Here is a 12,692-nt window from a genome sequence, read left to right on the forward strand (position 1 = left end):
CTTAGAGGAGAAGATAAGGGAGTTAAAGGAGGAAATAGATGACAAAGCTATACAAGTGGAGGACCTCAACTTCTCCCTCTCATAACTAGATAGATATAACCACAAAATAAACAAGAAAGAAGTCAAGCAAATGCATAGAATTTTAGAAAAGTTGCATGTGATTGACCTCCGGAAAAAATTGGAGATAGAAAGGACAATACCTTTTTCTAGGCAGTACATGGCACCTACACAAAAATTGACCATGTAACAGGGCATGAAAACCTCAAAATCCAATGCAGGAAGGTAGAAAATATTAAATGCATCCTTTTCAGATTATAATACAGTAAAAACTATGTGTAATAAAGGGCCATGGAAGGATAGACAAAAATTAGTAGTCTACTCCCAAAGAATGAGTGGGTGAAAAAACAAATCATAGAAACAATCAATAACTACATCTAGGATAATGACAATAATGAGACACATTCCAAACTTATGGGATGTGGGAAAAGCGGTTTTTGGGGGACGTTTTATGTCCCTTAATGGTTACATGAATAAAATTAAGAAGAGATCAATGAATTAGGCGTTCAAGTAAAAAACCTAGGAAAAACACATTAAAGATGTCCAATTGAATACCAGATTAGAAATACTAAAAACCAAAAGAGAAATTAAGAAATTTGAAATTGAAAACTATTGAAGTGTTAAATAAAACTAACAGCTGGTTTTATGAAAAAATCAATAAAATAGACAAACCTTTGGTTAATTTTTTAAAAAAAGAGAAAAAAGAAAATCAAGTTAACAGCATTAAAAATGAAAAGGGTGAATTCAACAATAATGAAGAGGAAATCAAAACAATAAATTGGAGTTATTTTGCCCAACTGTATGGCAATAAATTTCACAATTTTAGTGAAATGGATGAATATTACAAAATATAAATTGCCCAGATTAAAAGAAGAGGAAATAAAATACTTAAATAGCCTCATTTCAGAAAAAGAAATTGAACAAATCATCAACGAACTCCCTAGGAAAAATTCTCCAGGACGATGGATTTACAAGTGAATTCTCAAACATTTCAAGAACAATTAATTCCAATACTACATAAACTATTTGGGAAAGTAGGTGAAGAAGGAGTCCTACCAAATTCTTTTTATGATGCAAATATGGTGCTGATATGTAAACCGGGAAGAATCAAAACAGAGAAAGAAAATTATAGACTAATTTCCCTAATGAATACAGATGCAAAAATTTTAAATAAGATATTAGCAAATAGATTACAGTAACTTATCACAAGAATAATACGCTATGACCAGGTAGGATTTATACCAAGAATGCAGGGCTGGATCGATATCAGAAAACTATCACCATAATTGACCAAATCAACAACAGAACTAAGAGAAACCGCATGATTATCTCCATAGTTGCCGAAAAAGGAGCTCCTGTGCCGGCTGCTGGGGGCGGCCATGGCGCCGCTTCTGGAATGCGAGAGACAGCTGGTGCTGGAGCTGTTAGAAGCGGATGGGCTGGTGGTGTGTGCCCGCGGGCTCGGTGCAGACCGGCTCCTCTACCACTTCATCCGGCTGCACTGCCACCCGGGGTGCCCGGTGCTGGTGCTCAACACTCAGCCGGCAGAGGAGGAGTATTTTATCAATCAACTGAAGTTAGAGGAAGTTGAACACCTTCCTCGACTTGTGACAAATGAAATTGCAAGTGGAAGTAGATATGAGGTTTATATCCAAGGTGGTGTTCTATTTGTAACAAGTCGAATTCTTGTGCTAGATTTCTTGACTGACAGAATTCCTTCAGATTTGATTACTGCCATCTTGGTCTATAAAGCTCACAGAATCATAGACTCTTGTCAGGAAGCCTTTACCTTGCCTCTCTTTCATCAAAAAAATGGACACGGTTTCATTAAAGTTTCCTCAGATAACGCTGTTGCCTTTCATACTGGCTTTTGTCACGTGGAAAGAGTAATGAGAAATCTTTTTGTAAGGAACTTACACTTGTGGCCAAGGTAAATTGCTGTGTTATGTGGCATATTTTTATGATTACTACTATCTGCTATAATCAGGTGTATAATAACCATTTTACATGTAGGTTTTGCATGATATTGTTACTGTTGAACGTGCCAGCTAGAACATGGAGATAGGAATCTGTAGTCTATACAGTTATAATACTTTGGTAACATGGAGAGAGTTTGTTTGACAGGTCCCTGTTGTTTTCCACCAAAATTACGCTCAGGTGGCTTGAGAACTCTTTTAATTTTCTTTAAAACCTTGCATGGGACCTTTAGATTCATGGAGGCCAAAATAGAGGAAACATTATATGTAATGGGGATAAACTAGAAGCATTTCCAATAAGATTGAGGGTGAAAAAAGATGTCTATTGTCACCAATGTTATTCACTATCTTAGAATATTAGCTTTAACAATAAGAGAAGAAAAAGAAATTGAAGGAATTAAAATAGGAAAGGAAGATACAAAGCTATTACCCTATGCAGGTGATATGATGGTATACTTAGAGAATCCTAGAGAATCAACTAAAAAATTACTTGAAATAATAAACACATTCACCAAAGTTGCAGGACATAAAATAAGCACACATAAATCATCATATATCTATATATTACTTATAAAGCCCAACAGCAAGAGATAGAAGGAGAAATTCCATTTAAAGTTACAGTAGACATGGTAAAACATTTAGAAGTCTACCTGCCAAAAAAAATCAGGAACTATCATCAGTGGATTTGAGACCTGTCAGTTACCATCAATCTGGTTTAGCCCATCTGCCTAGATGGGTTTACTGGGGTGTGGCTGCTGTCCACCCTACAGCTTCAACTGTTCAGTAAATGATGAACTGAATAAGCAAAATCTTGGAAGGTGGAAGTGCAGGACATACTAAGGAATAATAAGTAGTCCATCTGGGCTGGACATGTATAGGGGACAGTAAGCCTAGAAAGGAAGCATAAGGTTAGAAGACCTTGAATTCTAGGTTAAGCAGTTTAGACATTATTCAATAAACAATAGGGAACCACTGAAGATATTCCAGGGCAGTAGCATTATCAGAACCGCAGATTAGGAAGATAGGGGTAGCAGTAATATGAAGGATGTGATGAGGAAGGAGAGAATAAAAGTTGGAAGAACAGATCTCCCAGTCTCTCCATCAATCCTCTCTCCTATCATAATCTACTCAGATACTATCTATCCTGTTCTACCAGGTCACCATCAACTGCCCCAGTGATCACAAGGGACCCTGCAACATAGGTGAGTTCTCAGCAACAGGGCTGACAAGTAAAGCCACATGACTCATCCTGACAAGTTTGGGGTCCAAAGTAGACATAGATACATGACATAGTACATATAGACATAGAATGTAGCAAAAGGTAAATACCACAAAATAACATAACAAAGAATAATCATCTATAATTTTCTTTATCCTCCCTGTTAGAGTCAATACCAGTCAAGGATACCAAAAGAATTGCAGAAATCATTACTTTTCTGTATCCCTCCCTATACAAAACTCACGGAATTACATTTCCACCTCTTAGTTTTGCTACTCTCTCCTCTCTTCATTCTGGTTAATAAATAGAATGTCTGGATAATAAATAATCCTGAGCCTCCTGAAGGCTCCACATGAATGCTCTGAAGGAGATTGGCCAACACGACAAAACAGGAAAATGATAAATGTTGGAAAAGATGTGGGAAAATTGGAACACTATTCCACTGTTGGTGGAGTTGTGAAATGACCCAACCATTTTGGAGAACAATTTGGAATTATGCCCAAAGGGCTACAAAAACATGCATACCCTTTGATCCAGCAATAGCACTTCTAGGGCTATATCCCAAAGAGATCATACAAATGGGAAAAAGACCAACATGTACAAAAATATTCCTAGCAGCTCTTTTTGTGGCATCGAAAAACTGGAATTTGAGAGGATGCCCATCAATTGGGGAATGGCTAAGCAAGTTGTGGTGTATGAATGTAATGGAATACTATTGTGCTATAAGAAAGGATGAACAGGCTGACTTCAGAAAAACCTAGAAACACTTATATGGTCTGATGCTGAGTGAAGTGAGCAGAACCAAGAGGACTTTGTGCACAGAAACAGCCACTTGTGCGATGACTAGTATTGTTAAACTGGACCCTTCTCAGCATTACAAGGATCTAAGACATCTCCAGGCCTCGGGACAGAAAATGCTGTCCACATCCAAAGAAAGAACTATGTAAGTCAGATGGGTTTCACTTATTTTTACCTTCTGTTGCGTTTTGTTTCATCTTTCTGATGGTTCCTCCTATTGGTTTCAATTTTTACTTACAACATCACTAAAGTGATAATGGGAATATAAATGTATAGCCTATATCAGATTGTGTGCTGTCTGGGGAAGGTGGGGGGGCAGGAAGAGGGAGAAAAATTTTCAACTCAAAAGCATATGGAAGTGATTGTTAAATCAAAATAAAGTAATAAATTTAAAAAAAGAGAATGCTCTGAAGGAGGGAGATTGTGTGCTGGGCTGTATCACTGTGTTATTGTACTAGTAGTATTGGTACTATATACCACAGTGATAGATCTCCAATCAAAAACTCAACTATCCAAGCCCTGAGCTCTAATGCATCCTGTGTCAGTGATCTTTTTTCCCCTGGGAGATTTACAGTCGAGTTTTTGTGCAGATGGTAGCATGGGTGTAACAAAACCTAAAACTTCCCTAGACAGAAACCTCCTTCTACCCACACTCCTCAGAGTTTTCTTTATGGCAAACTGTGAAGAATTTATTCACACAAAGAGCTTTTGCTAGAGGTGTACACACACCAAAGAAACCTGTTCTGGCCTCAGACCTGTCAGTCAGGAGGCTATCTATCCAAAGCATTTGAAGATTTCCACAGTAGAATTGGTGGATGAGAACAGTTAGTTCTGAAGTCCATGAAGGCAGGTGAAGTAGGTCCTATGAAGTGCTCAGAGGTTGGTCACATATCAAAAACACTAAGGCTATCCACTACATCTCAGGCCATCACCACTGGTCTTGACTTTTTTCTTGCCACTGGAGTTCTATGACTCTGGAAGAGAATGTAAGACTGAAATTTTTCTGAACTCTGCCTCACTTAAATTCAATTTACAAACAAATCAATACACCCTGTGATGTCCTTAGTCCTCTTCAAAAATGAAGGAATACAATCCACAGTCTAAATGACTGACAGACTAAAATGTGTGACTCAGGCTAAACAGTCTCACAAGATAGAAGTTAGTGATATGTAAAAGAAGAGTTCTGCTTACCAGTTCATACTTTCAGAAAGGAATTATTACCAGTTAAAAAAAATCAATGACAAAAAAGCATTTGGCTTCTTACAGGGACCAGGCACATTAGATATACCACCACTGCAATACTCAGTTCCAGGTAACACACACCCAATAATCTCAGTGTGTCAAAGATAGTGACCATTTGGAAACCAAACCCAGTAAAATGATTGATGGACTCTTATCTGCTTAAAATTCTTTTCTGCTCAGAGACCAAGATAGGCATCATGCATTGGGACTTATGGATCCAGAATATTTTTTTTTCTTTTCAGGCAGTTGGGATTAAGTGACTTGCCCAGGGTCACACAGCTAGTAAGTGCAAGTGTTGGTCTGATGCCACATTTGAACTCAGGTCCTCCTGACTTCAGGGCTAGTGCTCTATCCACTGCACCACTTGGCTGCCACCAGAATAACTTTTAAAAGGAAAAATACATCAAATGCCCTCCTATGCATGTGCAGAAGTGTCATTTCTTCATTGTTGATCCCAAAATACACATGAAGTCAAATCACATCAGTATTGTAGAAATGTCAAAGAAAAAACCTCAGCCATGTCCTCTCTTTTGTTCTCTGGTGAGATTTACATACTGGTTCCAGCTTTCTATTCTGCAATATATTTATACTGCAGGCATTAATTCTGTTTTCACAATTATTATGCCTCTCTTGAACCATTCAGGACATCTGAACTATAGTTCATGATCCCTAATGAATCCACAGGATCCTCTGTCTGTCAGATATTAATTCATTTTCCTTAGTCTTGCAATATTTATTTACACATGTTTATTCTCATTTAGATGACCTGGAGCTACTTCTGTTATTAACATCTCCCCTGTTGATTTATCTACTAGTGTTTAAGTTTAAGTTGAATTTTATTCTTCCTGGAATCTTTCACAATTTCATCTCCTCCCCATACTCCATAATCCCTTTCCTTTTGATGGAAGTCTCCAAGGTTCGACCTCAAAGTTGTCTCAGCCTCCTCCGACACTTTTCACTAGCCCAAATCTCAGCCAAACTGTCTTTTGTGGGATGAAACTGGACCAAGCTGCATAACAGTGACCTTTCTTTCAGGCCCAATGAACCCAGACACACAAACACTGGTGTCCTGTCTTTCTTTCTGCTCCTTGATTCTCTGAGAGTTATTGAACTATAGCAAGGATGCTGCCACCCTGATCAAAGCAGGCTGCCCATATTCTTGTATCTCCACCTTCTCCAAACAAGGTGTGGACAGAAGGACAATTGAATTCTGTTGTTTTGTTACTTCAAAATGGTGAATGGGGATGAGATGAGAAGAGGAGGAATTCCCTGGCAGATTTAGCAGCAGCAAGGAAATTGCCAAAAAAAATCATGGAGCATGAGCTCTGCTAGATTTTGGATTCTGTAAGGGATTTAGACATCAGGTTAGGGATTAGACTTCACTGCAATGTTCACTGATTTTTATCTCAATAAGTTTATTGATGTCTTGGAGCAAAAGCTGCAAATACTTCCTATTTTGGAGAGATTTAGTAGGTCATGAGGATCAGAGACAAAGTCTATTCTTCCATTTGTGGGTCAACCAAGAAGTATACATTAATATTATGTGCATAGGACAGAAGAATACTGCCATGAGGGTAAAACATTTTTAACACTGTGTTTCTCAATCTCTCTTCTAATTGAAGAAGAAAATCCTTGGGGATATTTGCCCTAGTGATAATAAGTCCTAATTTATGAGGGAGTTGAACGGAGACTTGGAAGACTGTAGAAGACAATAGATTTAACAGAAGTTTAGAGACATCATTAACCAAAGTGTTCTAAGAAGAGTTTAAAGAGCAGATTTCAATAGAATGGCTGAACAAGTTATGGTATAAGAATATGATGAAATACTATTTTGCTGTAAGAAATCATAAGGAGAAAGTTTCAGGAAACCCCTGGGAAGACTTACATGGGCTGATGCAATCAAAGTGAAGACAACCAAGAGAATAATCTACACAGCAACAGAAATACTGCAATGATAATAAACTGTGAAAGACTTAGTATCGATCAATACGGTGATCTACCACAACACAAAGGACCATGATGAAAAAATGCTATCCATCTCCAGATAGAGAACTGATGAACTCAGAGGAAAGGTTAGGATATTTTTTTCCTTTCATTTATTTCTAACTTTTGTTTCAGAACATGGATAAAGCAGAAATATGTTTTGCATGTCTTCTTGTATGTAATACGTATCATATTTCTTGTATTCTCAATGGGAAGGGTCAGAGTGGGAGTGGAGGGAGAGAACTTAGAACAGAAAATAAAGATTTTTTTTTCTAAAGTAGCAAACAGCTGAAAACCTGAGGCAAAGAAGGAGGCTGAAAGAAAAATTGGAAAAATAGACACTTCTCTGAAGGGGAAAGGTTTATTAAACACAACTCTCTCTCTCTCTCTCTCTCTCTCTCTCTCTCTCTCTCTCTCTCTCTCTCTCTCTCTCTCTCTCTCACACACACACACACACACACACACACACACACACACCAATTAAATGGCAAAGTTGCTAAAAGAACTGGTGAAAGAGCTAAAATCATGACATCCATAGTAGATATGCTTCAGTATTAAGTGATCTAGAATAACTGAAATAGATACAAGCTGGAGTGGACAGAAGCCTAACAGTGTTTGAGAAAGTATCACAGAAGTAGCAGAGTTAAATGCCTAGTAAGCGAACATATTCAGCAGCCACACAACCATATTCATAGAATACTTTTGGCAATTTTATATTGTTGAAGACAGTAGTTCCTTCATGTGTATGCCCAAGTCACGCATCTTCTTTCTGTGTGTCTCCCCTTATGTGTGGATGTTTCATGTATAGTTCTCTAAAGTTCCACTTTCCCATCGAGTGTGGAGAGAGCATATTTTGCATTTTTGCCCAACATTATGCCAATAAATTTGACAATCTTAATGAAAAGGATGAATATTTATGAAAATATAAATTGCCTTGATTAACAAAGAGGAAGTAAACTACTTAAACAACCCCATTTCAGAAAAAGAAATTAAACAAACAATCCATGAACTTCTAGGAAAAAAATCTCCAGGCCCAGGTGATTTACAAGCAAATTCTATCAAACATTTAAAAATAATTAATTCCAACTCTATATAGACTATTTGGGAAAACAGGCAAGGAAGGAGTCTTACCAAATTCTTTTTCTGATACAAATATGTGCTGATACCTAAACTAGGAAGAGTCAAACAGAGAAAGAAAATTATAGACCATTTCCAAAAGGAACATAGATGCAAAAATTTTAAATGAAATAAACCAAAGATTACAGCAACTTATCACAAGATAATACACTATAACTAGGTTGGATTTATACCAGGAATGCAGGGCTGGTTCAATATTAAGAAAATATTGCATAATTGATCATATCAACTGCAAAACTAACAGAAACCACATGATCATCTCAATACATATAGAAAAACTTTTGACAAAATATAACACCCATTCCTATTAAAAACACTAGAGTGCATAAGAATAAATGGAGTCTTCCTTAAAATAAGTAGCATCTACCTAAAACCTTCAGCAAGCCTTTTACATAATGGGAATAAGATAGAAGCATTTCCAGTAAGATCAGAGGTGAAACAAGGATGTCAGTTATTACCACTGTTGTTTAATATGTACAGAAATGTTAGTTTTAACAATAAGAGAATAAAAAGAATTGAAGGTATTAGAACAAGCAAAGAAGAAACAAAGCTGTCACTCTTTGCAGATGATATGATGATATATTTAGAGAATCCTGGAGAATCAAGTAATAAACTATTTGAAATAATGAACAACTTCAGCAAAGTTGCAGGATATAAAATAAACCCGTAGAAATCATTAGCATTTCTGTATATTACCACCAAAGCTCAACAGCAAAAGATAGAAAGAGAAACTCCATTTGAAGTTACTGGAGACATTTTAAAGTACATGGGAGTCTATCTACTGAAAAAAACCAGGAACTTTATGAACACAATTACAAAACACTTTTCACACAAATAAAGTCAGACCTAAATAACTGGAAAAACATCAGTTGCTTATGGGTAGCCTGACAAATCAAAGTTACAATTCTACCGAAGTTAACTTACTTATTGAGTGCCATGCCAATCAAACTACCAAAAACCTATTTTATAGGCTGGAAAAAATAATAACAAGATTCATCTAGAAGAACAAAACATCCAGAATAACAAGGGAACTAATGAAAAGAAATGGTAGGGAAGGTGGCTTAGCCATACCAGATTTTGAATTGTATTATAAAGAAGCTACCATCAAAACTACTTGGTATTGGATAAGAAATAGAGTGGTGGATCAGTGGAATAGGTTAGGTATACAAGACACAGTATTCAATGATTACAGCAATCTACTGTTTGATAAACTCAAAGACCCCAGCTTTTGGGATAAGAACTCATTGCTTGACAAAAATGCTGGGAAAACCGAAAAAGAAAATGGCAGGAACTAGGAATAGACCAAAATCTTACACCATATACAAAAATAAGTCAAAATGGTACACAATTAATATAAAGGCTCTATAAGCAAACTGGGAGAGCAAGGAATAGTTTACCTGTCAGATTTATACAGAACAGAAGAATTTATGACCAAAGAAGAAATAAAGAACATTATCAAATGCAAAATGGATAATTCTGATTATATTAAATTAAAAGGGTTTTACACAAACAAAGCCAATGCAAACAAAATTAGGAGGGAAGCTGGGAAGAATTTTACAACCAGTGTCTCTGACAAAGGTCTCATTTCTAAAATACATAGAGAACTAAGTCACATTTATAAGAATAAAAGTCATTCCTCAACTGATAAATGGTTGAAGGATATGAACAGGCAATTTTCAGAGGAAGACACTAAACCTATCTATAGTCTTATGTAAAAATGTTCTAAACCATTATTGATTAGGGAAATGCAAATCAAAATGACTCTGAGGTACCACATCACACTTATCAGATTGGCTAAAGTGACAAAACAGGAAAACAATAAATGTTGGAGAAGATGTGAGAAAATTGGAACACTAATGCTTCGTTGGTGTAGTCATGAACTGATCCAACCATTTTGGAGAGCAATTTGGAACAATGGCCAAAGGGCTATAAAAGTGTGTATACACTTTGACCCAGCAATACCACTTCTACGTTTATACCCCAAAGAGATCATAAAAACAGGAAAAGGACCCACATGTACAAAAATATTTATAGCAGCTCTTTTTGTGATGGCCAAGAGTTAGAAATTGAGGGGATGCCCCTCAATTGGGAAATGGCTGAGCAAGTTGTGGTATATGAATGTGATGGTAGACTATTGTTCCATAAGAAATGAAGAGCAGCCAGACTTCAGAAAAACCTGGAAAGACTTACATGAACTGTTGCTCAGTGAAGTGCAAAGAACCAGGAGAACATTGTGCACGGTAACAGCCACATAGTGTGATGACTGACTTTGATAGACTTAGCTCTTCTCAGAAATGCAAGGATTTAAGACAACTCTAAAAGATGCATGATGGAAAATTCTAACCACATCCAGGAAAAGAACTGTGGAATCTGAATGCTGATATAAACACACTATTTGCAATTTTTTGTTTGTGTGCTTGTTTATTTCTTCTTCTTGTGGTATCTCCCATTGGTTCCAATTCTTCTTTAATAACATGAGTAATGTGAAAATATGCTTAATATGAATGTATATGTGGAGCCTACATAAGATTGCACACTGTCTTGGGCAGAGGGAGAAAAGTTAGAACTCAAAATCTTATGGAAGTGAATATTGAAAACTAAAAAGTAAATAATTAATTTTTAAAAAAGAAAAGTACCCTGATAAAGGACATATAAAGAAAGATACTATCTGCATCCAAAGAAAGAACTGATGAATAGAAGTATATACAGAATAATTTCACACACACACACACCCCTATACATATATACCCATTTATGTCTAATAGTAGCCATCTCGGGGTAGGGGGTAGAAAGGAAAAAAATAAAATATTTGCATGATAATTTTGTTGTATATTTGAAAGAATAGCAACTTTGCATGGTAGATTTGAAGTGTACTGTACAATCATCATTTTTCTTGCACTGCTGTTATATAAATGCTTGTTTTATTCAGTAAATTAACAAGAAAATTTAAAAAGAAAGGAATCCTGGATTGAGGCAAGAGAAGGTAAACATGAGTGAGGAATCATAAGGGACTAAACAAGGATAAACTGGTTATATAGGAACATGACAAACGTATCCCCTCAGAATTCTGTTATCATCAGTGGTCATAGAGGGAGTTTAATAAGACAGAGGACTAGGAATAGTTCTATTTTGATGATCTCAAAATAAAAATCAAAAAGGAAACAAAGGTTATTTTGGAAAAATAACCAAAATAAACAAAATAAAGAATATACTTAAACTAATTTTGGAAAATTTAGGTATAATAGACCTCTGGAGAATATGGGTTGAGAATAGAAAGAAAGATGCCTGTTCTTGGCTATGTGGCACCATCACAAAAACTGAACATTTGTTGAAATATAAAAACTTCATGTACAAATACAGAAAGAGCATTGATCATGAAACTACTAAAAAAATACTAGAAAGCCAAAAACTACAATTACTTAATTAAGCATCATCCCCAAGTATTTAAGACTTCCATTTGCATGATCATTTATTAGATAATTTTCCTATTTTCCTCTTCCTTCCTTCCATTTATTCCTCTTCCTTTATATTTTATTTTTTCTTTTATTTTTTCATTTTTTAAAATTTTTAATTTTTGTCTGTTTTATTTAGAACTTAAGAAATGAAACAAGCATTTTCACAACATAGTAGAACAGAAAAAAATATGACTCTACATGAAACTACAAACCTATTATGTGCAAATTGTTATTCCTTTAACTATATAATAAAGTAATCATTTAACTTTCTTTTTTTCTTTTCTTTCCTTTTTTCTTTGCTCCTCGCCACTCTAGAGATGTCTACTACTAGACACAAATGTGTGTATGTATGTTGGTGTGTATGTATGTGTGTGTGCATGCATGTGTGAGTGTATGTATATGGGTATATGTATATACGTATGTATGTGTGTGTGTGTGTGTATATATATATATATATATGTATACATATATATGAGTATATGTGAGTGTGTGTCTTCTACATACTTGTATGATATACCATTCTATACATACTTCTATTTAACACTTCTTTCTCTGCATGCAGATAGCATTTTCCATTACATGTCCTTTATACTTATTTCCACATGAGTCATGTTTCTTCCTTCACTGCATGACTCATGTGGAAATATGTTTAATATGATTAAACATGTATAACCTCTGTCAGATTGCTTGCAATCTTGTTGAGGGAGGAGGGGAGGGAGGGAAGGTGGAAAAATTGGAACATAAGAAACAAAAACAAGTGAAAATGGTATGTTTCTTTATTTCTTTTTGGCTAGGCATGGGTCAAGTGACTTCCCAAGGTCACAC

General features: G+C 35.9%; 1 pseudogene; it reads left to right on the forward strand.

Moving 5' to 3' along the window:
* The first annotated feature begins 1,048 nt into the window (after positions 1–1,048).
* Positions 1,049–2,021, forward strand: LOC110204672 (DNA repair endonuclease XPF pseudogene; annotated as a pseudogene).
* The last annotated feature ends 10,671 nt before the right edge of the window (positions 2,022–12,692 follow it).

This window comes from Phascolarctos cinereus, unplaced genomic scaffold (assembly GCF_003287225.1).
Source record: "Phascolarctos cinereus isolate Bilbo 61053 unplaced genomic scaffold, phaCin_HiC Scaffold_849;HRSCAF=1501, whole genome shotgun sequence".
In the NCBI taxonomy this organism is placed as follows: domain Eukaryota; kingdom Metazoa; phylum Chordata; class Mammalia; order Diprotodontia; family Phascolarctidae; genus Phascolarctos; species Phascolarctos cinereus.